We start from the raw sequence: 19,385 nt of genomic DNA, 5'->3' as shown, positions 1-19,385 counted from the left end.
AAAGAGATGTCATGTGATTCACTATAACTATTTTCAATGAGAGCACCTTTTATTTATTTTATTTATTAAGTTAAAAGATGTGGTGTTTTATGCTAGTTAACAAGATATGGTACAGTCTCTTAGAAGGATCATTAATTTTGAAGATGATATTTCTATTATTGGGTGTCAGTCTGATCTACATGGATGAATAATCTTGAGTCACAGCTCTAGTGCAATACAGCAAGAATATTAAGCACTTTAAATATGTTATAGACTTTCAGGTTAATATTTTAGGAAAAAAAAAATTAAAAAATGGATTCAACAGGCACTGTTCTAGATATTTAAAATGAATATCTGTGGAGGCCTTTCCAGTCCAGCCAGAGGTTATGAAATCTGGCTTTTTCTACAGCAAAGCACAAAGCATACTTGTATTATTTCATTTTATTTATATATCCAGTAAAAATCTTTAATCCAGAGCTGAGACTAAAAATATTACCAAACCCTCCAATGAAACAGCCAGTGGCAATACTAATGAATTAAAAGAAAAATCTATTAATGATTATTTTAGTAGTCTTATTCCATACAAAATAATAGAAAAGTGGGAAAACTAAATACAAAAGTGTGGTGCTTCCAATATGTCATTCCCCTTAGGGGTACAGGATGAAAAAAGAATATCATATTCATCAAGGATGTAGCTTGCCATTTGCTCAGCAATCAAAGATTTATGGAGAATCTGTAAGCACCAGCCTGCTCTGTTAAAATGTAACTGGTAGAAGATTGGACATCTATTCCTAAATTATATTTGACATTGACCAACAGTATGTTAAGAATATTTTTTGACAATCAATAAGTCACTTTTCTAGAAGAAGAAAAATAGATGTGGAATTGATGTCATCTCACTGCTTTTAAGAAGAAAAAGAGACTAATTAACATTCCTAGTGGAATTAACTTTCCCCACAATCACCTGGAAGCTGGGAAGAGATATCAGTTCTCAGACACCTACTGTGTGTCTACTTTCAAAGGACTGTTTGGAGATAAGGAAAGGCTATTTGAGTGAAAATGAACCAAGAAAATTCAAATACTGAATATGATAGTTCTTTAGTCATCTTATAATTGTTAAAGGCCTAAAGAATGACCAGTGTTTGAGAAATATGTCAGAGAAGGAAGAAGAAGGGTAGACTGACTTGGAAGGGAAAAGAATTGCTGATAGGCAGGTCTTTATTGAAAGCAGGTCAGTAATGTTTGGAATACGCGATACTTTGCTTTTCTCTGTAACTAAACCAAGGTTTAACATCCATCACTGTGTATGTGCAAAATATTCAGATCCAGTGTACAATAGGCTTCACATCTAATAAATCTTGGTCTGTTTTATTAACATGATAAAAGTTGCACATTATTACTTGGGTAACTTCATGAAGGTTGCACCAAAATGGACAGATGCCTTTAGCTTCTAATATTGAAGCTGTCTGGAACCTAAGTGTTGTGCTTATAGTATCTAGATACTGTATAAGTCACTGCACCATGTAACTAACTACACTCCAGTGACTAGTGCAAAAAAAAAGGCAGGTTTAAGTCAAAAAAGAATCAGGACCAATAGTAAACATCTCTGGATGCTTTTCAAATTCAGTCCTAAAGGTATATAAGAATGGTCTGATCCTCCTCATTTTGCTTCTACCAACCATCTACAATAATTAAAATCACATTTTTTTTCATTTCCAACTTGCATGCATTTATGCTACTTTGCCATTCAAGTAAACCCAGCATGGAAGTAATGAGCTGCTGATGTAAAAAAAGAGAGAGAGAGAGAGAGAGAGGAAATAGTATCATTAGTAGAGGATAGGGCAATTATAAACAATGAAAAGATAAACCTTCATGTCCCTGCTTCTGTATTTCATATTCTATATTCTTACACATGCATTTTGCCCACTTATCATTTTAAACAGTGATATTGCTTATGCTATTAAGAGCAATGTAACTTATCTCCTCCCTACCACAGCCTCAAAGATGGGCAGATTTTCTGAATCATCAGGAAAAGAAAACACGTGACCTCTTTTAAGTGCTGCAATTCCTACACTCTTTGAAGTGTGAAGATAAATCATTGGTTACTGAACACCTAAAGAAGGGAATATTAGCCCTCTCCCCTGCCAAGAGTTATGAGAAAAAATATTCCTTCTTCTTCTATGACTGAAGATTTGGGTCTTGCTGTAGGCAACTCTAGTTGTCTTTTGGGAACTGGGAAGGATGTTTCCTCGTGCAGCCGCTGCCCAGGGTATTGTGGGTTTTTATTCTCTTTCCTCTTAGCACTGTAAACTGTATTATGTTGAAGTATGGCTGGAGCAGATAATCATTCCTGTAAACTGTATTATGTTGAAGTATGGCTGGGGCAGATAATCCTTTAGTAGGGCTTCTAGTTCCTGTAGCTGGAAGGAGAAACAGAAGAACATGTAGAATGGACTGGGGTTTCCTAATATGTACTAGAATAAGGAGAAGAAAAAAAAAAACACCTCTTTTTTTTCCTTTCTTAGCCATTGTATTAAAGCACAAGTGTCCCAACACTGGTGTGGGGACTAGATTAGTGAAGCTGAATGAGGAAAAGGGGCCCTTCAAGCTGGTACAAGTTAGAGAAGGAAAATTGACCTCTACTGGTTAGCTTATTGCTAGTAATTTTCAGAGATATTATTTGACAAAGTTGCATCCTATTAAAACACTTTCCTGGAGTCTTCTCTTTATCCTAAAGTGGCTGGGACAATTAATGGTAAGGTAAGTTTACTGAAGTCTGTAAAGTTAGATTAGAGAACAATTGGACTAAATAAGAAAAAAAAATCAACCCCATTATATTTTTAGAGCGATGTGTAAACATAATTAGTGTGCTAATGTATATTTGTTTGCCAATGATGCTGCTTCTTTTGGTAATGGAAAAATAGTTATTTTAAATGCTGGCAGTGCTATGCTGATCTAGCCATATGGAGATGGATTTATCATTTTTGTTATTTTTATGGTTGTTTTTCCTTCACTACCTAGAATCTGAGAGGAATCATAGTCATCAATTTGGGTCTAACTTTATACCATGTTCAAAATGTCACCTTTCTCAATGTTTTAGAGGTTGAGTGTTGATATTTTAAAATCGGTGGGCTTATAACAGACCCAGTTTCAAATTTACACAGTGCTATTGTGATACCTCCATTACATCCAGAGATTTCAAAGTTATTATTATACTTACCTTCATGTTCCATGTTTTCATGTTCATGTATTATGTTTTCTTCAGCTATCACTGATCAATTCTGTCAATAATTTAATGACTTTTCAATTGAATTTTCTCAACAAATGTAAAAGAAAAAACACACAATGTTCCTTCTGAAACAACTAGATCCAGTCTTCTAGCATGTTTTGTGAACAGTAACGATTGAAAACCATTGGGTGCATCTACACATTAAATTAGTGTGACACAATAAACTTCAGCACAATTTGTGCTGGAGCTTATTGCTCCTGGGCCCAGCATTTACATGTGCACCCAGGACCACAGCACATTGAGCTAGGGCAGTGCAGGCCCAGTTGGCAGGGAACCTGGGGGTCAGCCTGTCAGCCTGGAGCTGCTCCCTCCTGGCTCAGTGTGGTGTGGAGGGGCTGATTGGGGCATGGAGGTGCTACAGTGTGGGGCTAGCTGGCATGCTGCCAGCCCTGGTCACCATTTACAGGTGCATTGCAGGAGACTAAATAACTCATCCATAGAATAGTATTTGTGTTGGGCAGTACTCTCAATTCCCAGCTTCCATAGTCTTGTAAGTAAAGGAGACTCTTTCAATGCCTGTCACTACAACGTTTACATTAGGGAATTATGTGTTTCCTAACATCTATTTTGCTTTAACATAACTTGTCTAAATAACCTGTTCCTAATTAGAATTTCATTTTCTGATTCAATTCCTTCTTGACTAGCTACTGATAATTTGCCACTTTATTTTTGTGAGTTTTCTAAAAGGTTACCTGCCTATATAGCCCTTTTCCATCATGTTCTACTTATGTGTCTTTTCTTATTAACTCTCTAGTGACTTATTTTCAATAATAGCATATTCCTCATTTAATCTTAAAATTTAATCCAGTATCCAATTGGTTTTTATTCTTGGTCTCATACATTTTACTATCAATGCATACTTCTAAACCTATGTTATCCTCAAAAACTCCCATCCTATTTTCTGCATTTATATGTGTGCTTGTTAACTGAAAGTGCTAACTTTCTTTCAGTTATTCTGTTCACTTAATTTAGATAAATGTTCATGCAAATTAATACTGCAGAGAAATACCATATAATTGCAATGGCATAAATGGTGTGGTGTCTTAACTGAGGTGAGCTTTGCTGTCAAGTGTTGATATAGGAATATACACAGTGTAAGTAAATCATACCTGGATCTAAACTAATGCAGCTTTATTATGTAGACAAACATATTTGATCAAGAAGTCATTAAAATACATGGACTGAGGTTTTCAAAGTAACGTAAGCAATTTAGATACAAATCTTTTAATTTTAGTAAAAAAAGTATCTAAATTGCCTACCCTGCTTTGAAATTTTACTCAACAAACATAAAACCCCATGGTGTTATTATGACAGTCACTTCAGAGCAAAGGGGCAATTTATATTTATTATAATACTTTGAAAGGTCAGGGAGAAAACTGCTTATATCAGGATGATGCACACAGATTTAAATGAACCCAAAAAGGTAGGGCGTTTAAAAAACATAATTCTTTTCTGTCATTCTTAAATCACCTTCAGATTAAAAGTGGCATATAAATGTGTTAACTCTGGTGAATATGAAGAGGCAGTAATTCAACTTTGTCCTCAGACAAGTGAGATAAAGGTATGTTTCACACCCACTGAATTATTAACTTTTTTATAGATGAATTTTCTTCTTCTATTGAATTAGAGAGTAATCATAACAGATTTTTTGTTTTTTTTTTACTGCAGAAGGACATGTCAAGCTTTTCATATTTGATTATTCTTTTCCTGGATGGTTAATTTGCGCACCAGCAACACCAACATCACTAGATTATTATACCTGTCTTTGTGAACAATTTTAGTTGATGTGATATGATAGACATGTTATGATGAATCAGCAAACCTGCCATACTGCATGGAATAATTTTTAAAATGTCGGGTAAGTGAACATAGCTGAATGCCTCTCTCCATGGCCTTACTGCATATAGGATAGATTGCAACCTGTGCATAAGAGCTGAAAATGGCAGTTACACACCAGTAACTACCATTTAGATGCATAAAGCAAAATATGATTCTGCCCCAGAGTTCCATGGTCAAACTTCAGACCTATAATATTATCAGATTAGTTTACACAGTGTGGCATTTTCTAAAATGATAAATGTTATATTTGTTTTTTCACATTCTTGTCTTTGGGAATGTGGAGTTGATATTTTCATACTTGGCTACCATGAGGGAGGATTTTGTTTTGTTTTACTTCTATTTTTAAATTTAAAACTGTGTATCTTACAAAACTTTAATAGGTGGGTATTAAATATCAAAAGAGTCATGGGAAAAAAACATGGAAAATTGACTGTACTCTGCTCTGACATGAGTTAATACAGGAAGTCATTTACAATATTTCAGTAATGAAATACAGGAAGTCATTTACAATAATTCACACCAGCTGACAATTGAGAAATCCCAGAGGTAAAGGACAGTATTAAGAAAGCAACTTGCAAATTAGAGTGGAAAATATTTCTTTTAGAGAATAGGCGTTTCTATAGGGGAAAAACGAACTTTGTAATAGAGGACTTATTTTTATTTCACTAGAAAAAAATATTTGTAGAAGTTCCTTCAATGTATTAAAAAAACAATTACCAGAAAGCAATTTACATGATAAATATAATGTAATAGATCTTGTAGATGTTTGAGAGGGTAAGCATTCCAGCTGGTGATTCCTCATCATTACTTAACTTATATATATATATTTAATAAGAAGACATATCAAAATTTAAGTATTAGGTTCTTCCACACTGTATATAGGATAAGATTATATATATAGTCTCAGGGACTGTGGTGCCAGCAAAAGTTGCAGCCAGGAGATCTCAGCACCAATCTTGTCTTAAAGAATGACCACAAGCTCAGTTTGTTCTGTCTGGTGTATTGGCTACAATGCACGGCCCACCTGTGATCTGACAGACAAAATGCACATATGCCCACAACAAGGTATTGGCACACTGCCACACAGGCTCCCCTAGTCCAATACAGAAGTTCCCATACCTTCCAATTCTCCTTTTATACAGTGGTCAAAACAGCTTGCCTCTTACATTCCATGTGTATTTTGAATATCTTAAACTGTCGTGTACCATTAGCTTGTTTCATATCCTGATCTGTGTGCTTCCTTTCCAACCTTATCATCCTGGTACTGGACTATCCTACACCTTGTACAGTGATCTCCCCCTTCCATCTTCTGGCAGAAGTGCATATCTTGCACACATGCCAAGTTTTGTTCAAGTAAGGACTTCATGTAATGGTCAGGCTTGCTGATCAGGTCTAATCTGGCAGGCACTTTGGCCAGTGCTTTAGCAAAGCCTTTGTGTGAGCAGAATATATACTAATCAGTGTTTCAGGAAGGCCGATGTACCATATTTACTCAAATATAAGATGACCCTGAATATAAGATAACCCCCCCCCCAAATTATATTCTATATATGGAAAAGTTATAAATTTGTTATACATTTCCAGGCATAGAATCTAGTTATTGGAGGTTTGTTTTGAATTTAGCCCCCTCCCACTGTTGCATCAGAGAAAAAATTGGGAGGTCAGGTGGTCTGTTTGCCCTTTGCCCCCCTAACTTCTTCCCCCTGCAGCCCCTTCCCCCTCCCACCTCTGTTAACTGTCAGACCCTGCTCTCCCTGAACACATAGAAGTGAAGAGAAAAAATTGAAAACAAACTTAGGAATAAATACATCTGTAGTAATTTGCCTATATGCAAATCACTGTAGTTACCTATTAACTTAATTCATCTAGAACTGATGAATTTTGCCTTTTATGGAAAGTGTTGCAAGTTTTATCACAAGTACTTCATAAACACACTTTTAAGCAGCACTTTTGAAATTACTTACAAGTAGTACAAACTATGCATGAAATTAGTCCAAACCCCCAAAACTCTTGATTTATTCTGTAGTTCAATGGGGTGGGTTCCAGCAAAGTCAGCAGTATTTCAAACCATGGTGACTCCCACAGCTCAGAAATGCTCAGTATGTATGTGTACTCCACATACCCACCGCAAAGGACCCATGTGATAATTAGTCCCACCACTCATGACTGGGACTGGGTGTTCTTGAGAAGAGCTCTGGGATCCTCCAAAAAGTTATATGCAGACGATGCCCAGAGTAACTTGATCCCATTCTACCTCATGGGGGAAGGGGAGGAGACACTAATCCAGGGGTGGGCAAAATGTGGCCTTTGGGCTGGATGCAGCCCACCAGGCCATTCTATCTGGCCCTGGATGCCTATTATGGCTGTCTGGCCTGCAGGGCCCCTAAAATATTTAGAAAATTAATATTCATCTACCCTTGGATGCCTGTCATGCAGCCCTCAATAGCTTGCCCAAACTCAGTAAGTGGCCCTCCCCCTATTTAATTGCCTGCCCCTGCACTATCATATGTGTGAAGCTGAGAGATGGAGCAACAGAGAGAAGCTAGGTGAACTATGTGGGGCACTCTTTGGTGAGGTTTCCCAGAAATTTAAAACTGGTGAAGAAACAGGAATACTTGGAAATGGGAAAGAAATCTCATTTCCAGTTGTGGGAATGAAGAGGAAGTGTAGCTAACCATGACTTGAAAAGATTTAATGCTAAGGGGGACTCCACACAATGGGCACTACACTCTATTTTTCAGATTGTCTGCACTAGCCTATCTTTGTGGTAGGTTCATATCACCAGCAGAGCTTTTTGGCAGTGTTTTAGCTTAAATTAAGTGTAGTGGCTGGGCAGAGGCCTAGTTTTACTGCCACGATCAATGCAAGGAGCACTGGTGGGGATAGTGATGGAGCACCAGGATGGAGAAGGAGTTCTCAGAGCTCAGAACAGCATCCATGGCAGTTTTGCAGAGGAGAGTGGTAGATACGGAAGGGAAAACAAGCCAAAACATGAGAAGCAAATCAGAGAGCAGAAGTGAAGATCCAGAGTCCGATGAAAGATGGATGAAGGTGGGGAAGAAGGAACAAAAGAAGGTAGGAAAGAAAGGTGTCATGGGATTTTGGAGGAGGCTTTATTGAGGAAAGCAATGAGGGAAGAGTCCAGTTGGGAGGAACAACAGTAGGAGAGGAGGTCAGGAAGGAGAAGTGAGGAATGAAACAGTGGCTGAAGGGAAGAAGAAAACTAGTCGGAGGAATAAACCAGACCTTCAAGGAGAAAGAAGATGGGAGGAAGAGAGAGACTGGGCACGTCTACAAGTTTATTAATGTGCAGTAGTTACTGCACATTTTTGCAGTAGTTACTGCACATTTAGTTTAATACTTGCTTAATGAAGTACTAACTAAATGTGCAGTAACTACAGTTACTGTGCAGTAGTATCAGCAGATTTTTTTTAGTGACACTTACTGTGCAGTAGCCTAATACTACTGAACAGTAGTGGATTAGCATGGTTTTTGCCTGTCATACTATGGCACAGTGTTATTAAGATATTGCACATTAAGTGTCCCATGTAGACGCGCCCACAAAGTGGCAGGTAATCTACTCCTGCGAATAAGAGCAGTAGTAACAAGGGAGGGGGAAAACAGAGAAGTCAGACAGCAAATATATATGAATTTATAGAAAAATTATTATTTGAAGTTTTGGATGTTAAAACATAATAATTGACTAGCCTGGCCACCTTTCCTAACCAGAAGTCTTGGGAAATTTTGTAATGAGCAGAGAAGGTTATAAGGATTTTTGGAAGATATATATGGTAGTGAGTGAGAGAGGAGAACTTAAGTGGATACGTTTTATTGTTGTAAAAAAGACCAGAGAAAAGACAATAATTATTTGAAAGTACACAGACATGCTTGAGATGAGGGAGATAAAAAAATGGTTGGAGAATTATGTACAAGAAGTTATGTAAGTTGAGAAGGTACATGATATATATGGTATATGGACAGGATTGAGGAGAACTTGAGTGGTAATGAGGATGCATGAAAGGAGTCCTGGTGGGATAATGCATTCACTGCCAGTAATCCCAGTAGGGCCACACCAAGTGTTTACAATATATTTCAGACAGCCTAAATTCTGTAGGCATATGTGGGAAGGAAGGACACCTGGTCACATACTGCCAGTATACAATATGCTACAGATGTGAAAGTAATGGGCACACAGTGGTGGAGTGCCAAGAAATACTGACTTGTGTTATTCATGGGAAAGAGGGACACTTACAGCAGTGATGCCCATGGTCCTGCTCAAATAAAGCTAGAGCTACTGAGGAGGAACAGAGACAAGAAAGGGATAGTGGGGAAAGAAAACATTGACTCAGAATGCATGACAGTAGAGGAGACACCACAAGAAGTGAGAACTAGGGCAGAAGAGAGAAAAATTTCAGTTGCCAAAGTTGTGCATCTGGCAACAGAGGATGGAAAAGAAGGAAAAATAAGTAGAACAAGTGACTTTGAGACAGAGGAGAGAGAAGAGAGAGAGAGAACAATACAGGAAGAAGGACGAGTGAATATTGAGCAGAAGAAAGAAGAGAGTCAACTTGGGAAAAAAGAGAAATCACACTCTATAAAGCTGAGAAAGAAGGCAGACAAAAATAAAAAGAGGGAAGGAGATGGGTTGATGAAAAGCTCATCAGAGCCAATGTTGTCTGGGACTAATGGAGAGGGGAAAGGGTAGTGGAGCAGTGAAAAGAATGGAGAGGGGAAAAGGGATCCTTTCTTAAAGCATTTTAAAGCAATAGGACAACTGGAAAAGACTATGGGAATGTGAAGAGGGGGAGGTTTAGAGCCAATTGCCATGTGCAGATGAAATGAGAGGCATTTGTACACAACACTTTAAAGCAGTCTAAATGCTTTTGCACCACTTTAATGGTGTCGGTGTTTGCACGCCTCAGCAGTATATTGAGCATTAATTTCACCCACTGTAGGAAATTCAGCAGCGTAATGTGCCTTAAACGACTTGGGGCACAGCAAACTAAAACCCCTTCAAGAGGTTTTAGTTTGCTGCCCCTACAGCCATGGAGTGAAGCACTGGGCTCCATGCAGCTCCACAGCTCTGCAGGAAGCCCTGCAGGCATCTTGACAGTAGCCCAGAAAAGCAGTTTCACTCAAGAAAAGCGGCAACCCTGATCTTTTTTTTTTCCCCCACCCGGAGCCTGCCTGCCTGCTTTCCTGCCTGAGCTGTGCAGGGGCCGGATGCTTCCCTCCACAACTGCAGTGCCCCCCAGGATAGCCCTGTTTAAGAAATTAGAGGTGTATGCAGATGGAGGTAGGCAGCAAATTCTGGTGGGATTTCAGCTGCATTATCAAGGAAGGGGATAGGAGAAGGAATGGAGGCAGCTCATCAAAAGTGCTGATTTATCTAATAAAAGAAGGAGGCTTAAAGGATGTCTGGGTTGGTGATTACCAAGATGGAACCAAGTGGGAGGATTGAATGGTATCAAAAATTGATTTTGTATTAACATCAAATGGTTAGAGATTGGAAAGAAGATCTTAGATGTGACCTTCAGTGATCAGCAGATGCTGAGAATGGAAGTAAGTTTAGAAAAAAAAAAAAGTGAAGGTATGGGGAAAGGGATGTGGAAGTTAAATATTCAATTATTACAAGATGAGAAGACCTGTCAAGAATATGTAGAACTGAATAAAGGGTGGAGGACTCTGAAGAGATATTGCAAAAGCATCTGGAAGTGGTGGACTCTGTGACAGAGAGAAGAACAAATGAGTTTTTTTCAGGAATATTGGTTGAAGATTGGCAAAGAAGATAGTGGAAAAGCTAGAAAAACTTCAGGCAAGCAAGCAGCAATTATTAAAGGGGGTGGTAAGTTGAGAATGAATGAAAGAACAACTGGAAGACATAAAGCGACTGACTAAAGAATAGTTCAAGAGGGAAATGGATGAGAAAATCATTCTGACCAGAGAACTTTGGGTGGAATAAGGGAATGATGATGTAGGTTTTTTTTTTTTCAGCAGAATTGAGGAAAAGAAAGAAGGAACTGAAAGCAGTGAGAATTGAAGACGGAATCCAAATAGAGGAGAATGCAAAATTGTTGGATGAAGTGGTGGAGTTTTATAAAGAGTTGTATAAAAGAAGAGAAGAAGATGGAGGAAAAATGAAGGTGTTCCTTGAGGAAATAGGAGAAAGAATAGAGTATGGAAAGAAAGAAAGAAACAAACAAACAAAAAACCTGGAGAAGTTAATTATGAGAGAGGTGGAGCACTGCTTAAAGGGTTGCAAGACAGGACAGGTGCTGGGAAGAGATGGATTTCTGGTGGAATTCTATGAAAAAATTGGGCAATGGCTAGGGACAGATATAATAGAGGGAGATAGGGGTGGATTTTGCAGAAGGTGTGGTAATTTTGATATTCAAGAAGGGAAAGGAAAATGTGTTAGGTAACTAGAGGCCAATAACCCTTTTAAACATAGACTACAAATTCATGGCAAGAGTATTGGCCAAAAGAATCTGTAACATTAACAGATGTAATACAAAAAGAATAAACGTGTCATTCCTGAGAGAAGGATATGCCAGACCCTATAGTTAATAAGAGTTATCATACTAGATATGCAAGAAATGAAAGAAATACAGTAATAATTAATCTAAACCTGGAAGTGCTATAAAACAAAGCAGGAAGTTGATTACTGATAAATGGTTACAAGTAACCCTGCTTAGCACACTTCATTTGTTCCAGAAAAACTGAGCATTAAGTGGAATGGTGAAACCCGTTTCCCCATAAGAATCTAAATAGAGATAATTGGGTACTCACTTCTTGCCACCCCTTCTCGCTGCTGCCGCCTCTCCAGCTCCATGTGACAGCCTGGACCCATGCTTCTGCTGCCTCACCCTGGGCCCCCACCGACCCTGGCCCTGGGCACCAGCGCGGGCCCCGCACTCACGCTTGACCCCCCACTTGCCACTACTCACAGCTGCTGCCTCTCCCCGCCCCCTCTCCTGCCCACTGGCTGCTCCAGTCCCATGTGCCAACCGTGCAGCTGCCAGTCCCATGCTGTGCCCCTGTGCTGGGTGCTGCAGGCAGCTTACTAGGCCCAGCAGCACCAGGACAGCTTGGTGGAGGTCCAGTGAGCCATCACAAGAGCCACACTAGCATCCTCACCAACATCACATATCACCTCCTGGGGACCCAACTGCTGGCTGAGACTGTGGACCTTGTGGTGCTGTGGGGTGAGGCTGAGGCACTCAGCCAATTTGTGCAGGACCAACTCCAAGATCCATCTTTATGAGGGGCTATGAGGCCATATGAGGGAATGCAGGCATGACCGGTTGGCATGCCAGTGCTGCAGAAAGGTCAAGGCCTTGTGGACATAGTGTGTCACTTTGACCAACCAGAAATCAATGCCCTTTATGTGTCAACTGGACACCATTCTCATGCCCCAGGACCCTAGCTACAACCATGCCATTACTTGAGCACACGCTGCCTGCCCAAGCCTGTGCTACAGCCTGGTACCCATAGTGATGTGTCACTGGGAGAGGGCCCCTCAGACTGCCAACAGCCCATCCTGCTGAGCTCCCCCCTCAGTGTCCTCTAGCAGCTCTGGGAGCCTGGGCCAGTGACTGCTCTGCAAGCTTCTGGCCTCAGCCCTGGCCATGAGGCCAGGCCAGCCACATCATCACCGGCTGCCAGCAGCTCCAGCTCCTCCCTGGAGACAGCCCCTGCCTAGACAACTGCACACTACACCCCTTCAATCCAGGAAACGACTGAGAGCAGCATGCCATTACAGCCAGCAGGGACCAACCAGAACCTCCACACACACCAGCCCCACCTATGTGGTTAGCCCCACACTGGGCATAGCAACCACTGGTCCACTATGGAAGATGGAAAGCTTTGTAAGGGTAAATAAACTTGAGTGAGTGGGATTTGAGTGTTTGAAAGACTGTAAAATGATTAATATGCCAAGAAAGAAAGATAAGATAACAGTAGTTGGGGAATCTGATGGAAAGACAGATGGCAAATGTGTGGAAAGAAGTAACAAATCATCGATTGAAAGAAGAACATACAGATATCATATGGATTATGTTATGGGATATTCTTCCTGTGAGGGTCATTCAGCATAAATGGGGTTTGGTAAGATTGGCAGCAAGTGAGAGATGTGGGGCTGAAGAATCTACACTTCATGTATTTTGGGACTTCCCTTTTGTGAAAGGGGTATGAGAGGGGCTGCATCCTTTTTTTGGGCAAACAATATGAACTGTCACTTGATATATAAAATGGCATTGTATGGGTTAATGCCCAAAGAACTGGGGACACAGGGTGCATCTACATGTGCAATCAATGTGCACAAAAAGACTCCAGAGCTTATTGCTGTTTGAACATTCACCCAGGAGCAAAAAACTGTGGAGCAAATAGCTCTGGATTTTATTTGTGCACAGCACATGGAGCGCTGTGGGAGCAGCCCAGACTGGCAGTGGAACCAGGGTGTAAATCTGCCAGCCCAGAGCTGCTCTGACACGGCTTCACATGTTGTGGAGCCACTGGCTGGGGCACAAGAGTACTTCAGCATAGGGGCTACCTGCCACCTAGCCCCATACTGAAGCACCCTCATGAAAAAAGATTCCCATCAGTATGCTTGCTGAATATGGGCCATGTGTTTTATCGTCATGCTCAGTGTTGGATGAATTTTATCAACTTCCTGATTGGTTTCCATTGCTGAACACATGCTGCTTTTGGCCACAGCTTAATGGTAGACACTGTATTTCATTAAGTTTCCTGGTATGCAAATGTAAGATGTGGAACTGTTTTCCCTGTTTGGACTAGGAGAAAACTGCTCATCTTGTATTCAATTAAATATGGTATATATCTTGCAGGGAAATTTGTATAGGCCAGTTTCAGACCTGATGTAAGCAAGTGCAATTCTGCTATAAGCAAGTGCATATATGTTACAATATCCAAATTATCTGTGGACCAGCATCATCTGATAAAGTGATGTGTGAGTATGACATGATTGTGGAAGTATAAATGCTACATTTTATGTAGAGTGATAGAACAGGAAAATTGTATTCTTCAATTTGGACTTGAATATATGTAATGACAAAAGATATTATTTAGTCTTGGCATTTTTCTTCCTTCCCAAATTATTAAGTATTCTGGAATCCAAAAGTGGAGGTTTTATTTTTTGTAAAAAAATGTATTAGGAAGAGCCCTTGAAAGAAAAGACTTGTTGTTCCATATGTTGAGAACCCAAATTGAAATGTTGTTTTAAGTGAAGTCAATGGGAATTTTGCTATTAATTTCTATAGGGTCAGGTTTTTCCCCAGTCTCCCTATAGAACAGATTGTATACAACTTCTTTTAGATATACATCACTTCTTAACTTGAACATGCAGAAGAAAAGATAAGAATCAAGGTGTGTGGTTTACTTAAGGCAAAACTTTACTAATTTACTTCAGCCTCCACTCCTCGAAAAAAAAAAAAATTCCTGCCCAGGTGTGAGTGGCCTTCATGCATACACCATGATCCAGGTGGATCGACAGTTGCCACTAATTTACTCCTCTGGGAGCTATTGATAATAATACATAGTGTTCTGGTAAAGACTTCATCTTTCATTCTACCTATTGTAGGGTCAGTCTCAGTCCTTTACCTTCCACAAATGGTTCAAGCCATTTTTTGAAACCTCACTGCTCACCTTTTCAAGCAGGTTTAAATGGCTATTAGAGAAAAGATTTCCATCCTTGCTGCTTTTTCCTCCTGTTCCCCATCTTCGTAGGAGATGATTTCCCCTAAATACCCAAAGTCTAATGCTTGTCTGCCAGGGAACTAGACCCTATATCAATTGATTATTTACTCTGGATACCTACCACCTGCTCAGTTATGATGACTTAGATCAAAGCTCCTGGCTAATCTGCTGCTAAAGGAAACCTTCTTTCTCCATGGTAAGAAAGTAAGTAAGAAAATGGTCACAACCAGCCAAAGACAGCCCCTAGCTCCCTTAGTATTTGAGAAGCAGAAGGGATCCCAAAGTAGAGGAATGTATATCTCCTCTCCTATATGCACAGGAGGCCCACCAGCCTGTCATGTTAGGTCATGTCTTCTGATCACCCTCTTCTAACCTCAAAAGGGGAAGGGTAACCATTTTGTTTGGGTAGTCATTTTTTGTTTGGATACTCATTTGTTTGGATACTCAGTTTGTTTCCTGTCAGTCTAGATAAAGCACTGTAAACCTGGGCTTGCAGAGGCCTTATTTTAATTCTTGAGAAATGGCCAGTAATTAGCTTCCAACTCATCCCCATATTTAACAAATGTATCCCCATGATAATCCCCATGTATAACAAGTATGTATTTTATAGATTTGAAAACAATAGTCAAAAGTGCCTAGCTCATTTCCATCTTGTAAAACCTCTGAAGATGATCCTTGAAGTTTAGTAGAAAAATAATACAAGCTTTGCTGCTTCATTACTGTACAGGGAGAAACAAAATCGGTAATCTGTTGCTCTGCTGAAAACAATATGTTTTCCAACAGAACATCTGCTTTTTCAGTTAGAAAAGTGAAGTCTTGCATTATTAAACACCTTGCTTAATAATTTAATGATATCACCTTCTATGATGTTAAAATAGCTAGGCAAACTGCCCCATTAAATACTTCAATAATGAAAAGCTGGAAGGCTTTACTTTTAAAGAAAAGACATGTCCATATTTACACATGGCTCAAACTCTGAATTATGATGAAGTGAATGAATATTTTTTTTCAGTAAGTAGGGAATAAATGTTTCATTACTTGAACTTAAAGCAGCATCTGTTTAGTTCAGCTAGGAATACCCAAAGGCACAACATCTTTTTTATTTCTATATATTTTTTTATGAAACATATTTTCCATGGGCCAACAATGTTGTTGTCTGAAGCCACTTTAAATGTGTGGAGCCTAATACTGAGTGGGTTCAAACAGCATAGCTCTACACACTTTAGGTGAGCAATACCAACATACATTATTTCAAGGGATACTGTCAGTTATTTTATGGGTGTACGTTCAGTGACAGGTACAGAATCCATTTCAGATGAGTGTGCATTTCACCTAAACCTATCATTACTATAGATAGAAAGGGATAGTTAATACAGGTATACTACTGATAAAGATGTCATTCACACAGATACCATATACTGGATAAAAGAAAATTAAAATAATACTATGCACTTTACAGTTCTGCATTCTCACATTCACATAGTTCTCACATTTTAATGGAGATGGAACATTCCTATTGGTGGAGAATTCTAATTGTATACATAGTTGGCCCCTTGAGTAGCTCTGGGGGTCTGAGTTGTTCTTTTGACAGTCCTTTTTGCATGCAAAATGAATCCTCCTGTGCAGTAAATGTAGAAGCAAATTTTATTAGAATTTCCAATTGTTAATATTGCTAGCAAATAAAGAATGACAATAAATACCAATATATATATATATTTTATGATCCAAGCAGTCATAAGCAGTCTAACAGCTTATATCTACATCTTAAAATCTTAAAGACTTACTAATGGGTAGCCAGCCTACTAGGGAGATCTTACCCAAATCAGGAGGCTCAAAAATTACTTAGCACTTGTGTTGCCAGTAATAAAATTTTAAAAATATTTTTGTCTTGTTTTATTTATATTAGAAGTTTTAAGAGGCATTGGATGTAATTATGTCTGTGGACAAGGATCCTTAGCAAAGATACTAGAGGAACATATATCAGAAGACTGATTCCATTGTTATCCCCCACCTCAAACAAAGGATTACAATATTACTTGAGAGAAACTTTGATAAATACAGTTAAAAAGGAAATGTTCTTTTATCATCCTGTTGGTCAGCTAGACCACACTGACCTGAACCCTGAATCAAGATTTGATGTCCTAAGACTAGCTAGTCATTTCAATAAGTTTCTTTCACTCATGACTCAGTCCTTTAACATGACTTTCCTTAGCCTCACATATGATAACATGGGCTAACTTAAAGTTACCACCACTGAGTCTATAATGTCTGCATAATAATGTCTATCTTTTGCTTAGACACTTACCTCATTGTAGATCAGAATATGATTCTATTGTGTGTGTGATACTCTTTTGTTTCTGATTTACCATTTTTCTGTATTTAGTCATTTCAGGCATTTTGTACATTAAAAATAATTGAAATAGTGAATATTATTAAAAGACCCTCACTGAAATTCTTAGATTTGTAGCTAAGTGTTGCTATAACTAAATACAAAGAAACATTTTTTTCACAGATTACCTTGTAATAATGCATTGCTGTAACCTTGATTCATTTACCAATTTCACTAGAAAGATCTATAGTAATTATTTTGTAAGATAAAGTGGAGGAAAGTGGTTTCGTTGCTAGTAGCATACTGCCATATAATGTAATCTCCTCTCCTATGTGCACAGAAGGCTTAAGTAATGAAATAGGTTGTGACATAGAAATGACTTTTCTATCTGGTTAGTTCAGCTTTATTTCATTAAGTTCAGAGATGGATAAACTTCAAATGGTTTAAACTGTGAGTTTAAACTAACCTGTGTTTGCCTTCCACCAGGTTTTGGTCAAATTTCCTCACATAAGCATGAGGAAATGATAAGGAAAGGATTTCCAAAAATAAAGTAAGATCAGAGTTCATTCATAAATATTGCAGCAAAGGAATGGTCAAGAGAGTAACTTTGGGTTCAAATGTGATATCATGAATGCAAAAGAGAATACATGATACTGTTATATTGGTGATGTTTTATATGCAGCACTAGGATGTGTTGGAGCCAGAAGCGATATTGTGTCATATAAAAACCCCCAAAACTTAACTTTTTCACTTAGAAATCAAGTGACAATTAAAGCTGATATGGGAAATGGAGTTTAAAGATTTCAGTTTGGGCTGATGATGATTTTACATAGTGATGCTCTTTATATAAAGAGTGAAAGAAGACAACCAGACTTACACTCATCATTGGAATATGCTAAACCAGGGCCATCCAACTTCAGAGTGTCATAATGGATGTACAACATAGATCAAGTTTAGAAGGGAAATGGTTGATAGAGCTTTAGAAACAGACAAGAAGTGAAGCATGGTACAGTCATCACCAGGAGAAAGCTAGCAATAAAGAAGAACTTGTTATCCTTATATGAAAATTCAGAAAACTTTATGATCATGGTTGCCTATTGTGAGTCAGGGACTGAGAAAATACACATGTAACCTGGGTGTACCAGAGTGTGTACCCCCCTATTGCAGAGGACTTAGGTGCCCTGCTCCTTTTAAAGAGGGGAAAGGGCCTTAGCAGTGAGTGAGGAGCCCCAACTGCTGGTTGCCAGGGCAACAAAAGTTAGCTAGTGACCCACACCTGCCAGCAGTCAGCTGACCAGAAGGGGCAGGGCCTGGCTCACATTTAAACCCCAGGGGTGAGGCCAGGCTGGCAGTTCCCTGCCAGCAGCCAAGGGGGAAGGAGCTCTGCTGGAGCAAGCAAAGGGGGGAGAGGCCTGACTGCATGAGCAGCTCCTGATGCTGTTGTGGGATGGAGTATTCCCTGGTAGGTCTTGAATGATGTTTTAGCCGGGTGGCTTGGATTTATGTTATAGCCCAGGGGCTTGTGTTTTGTGTTTGCTGTTTAAGTCTGGTGGCTTGGGTGAGGCTATTAGGGGAAGGAGGAGGCCTCAGAGGGGACCCACAGCAGCATGGCGACCCCAGTGCCAGAGGGGGCACAGCATTTGGGGGGGCACTGACCCAAGCACCATAGAGGGTGCAGCATTTTCAGGGCAGTGAACAGCCCAGGTGCCAGAGAGGGCGCAGAGCGAGACAGGGCTGCGGCAAGGCCGAGCGCCAGAGAGGGCGCAGAGCGAGACAGGGCTGCGGCAAGCCCGAGCGCCAGAGAGGGCGCAGAGCGAGACAGGGCTGCAGTGAGGCCGAGCGCCAGAGAGGGCACAGAGCGAGACAAGGCTGAGGAGAGCCCAGGGACAACTAGGGGGCCAAATTAAATTAGGCTCAGACCGAACAATGTCAGTGCCATCTCTGAGGCTTGGGGCATGGTAAAGGGATGGATGGAGCCACACATAGCCCATAAGGCTAGGGTGCCCCGAAACACCCATTGCAGAACGGGACCCATAAGGGGTCCAGGGGCGCACGGGGTCAGACAGTACAACAAGACTGTGTCCAAGGCAATGAGAAGGCAGCCTCCCTATTATAATAATTTCCATCAAGACGTGGCGGGAAAGAATTAAGGGTGCCTTTTTGGGCCAACTTGGCATGGGAAGGGGGCCTTGGGGAGACCACGGCCCTCCTGCAGGACCCTACGCTGTGACACCC

This window comes from Alligator sinensis, unplaced genomic scaffold, assembly GCF_000455745.1.
Source record: "Alligator sinensis unplaced genomic scaffold, ASM45574v1 scaffold600_1, whole genome shotgun sequence".
In the NCBI taxonomy this organism is placed as follows: Eukaryota; Metazoa; Chordata; order Crocodylia; family Alligatoridae; genus Alligator; species Alligator sinensis.
Note: the sequence above shows the minus strand (reverse complement) of the source record.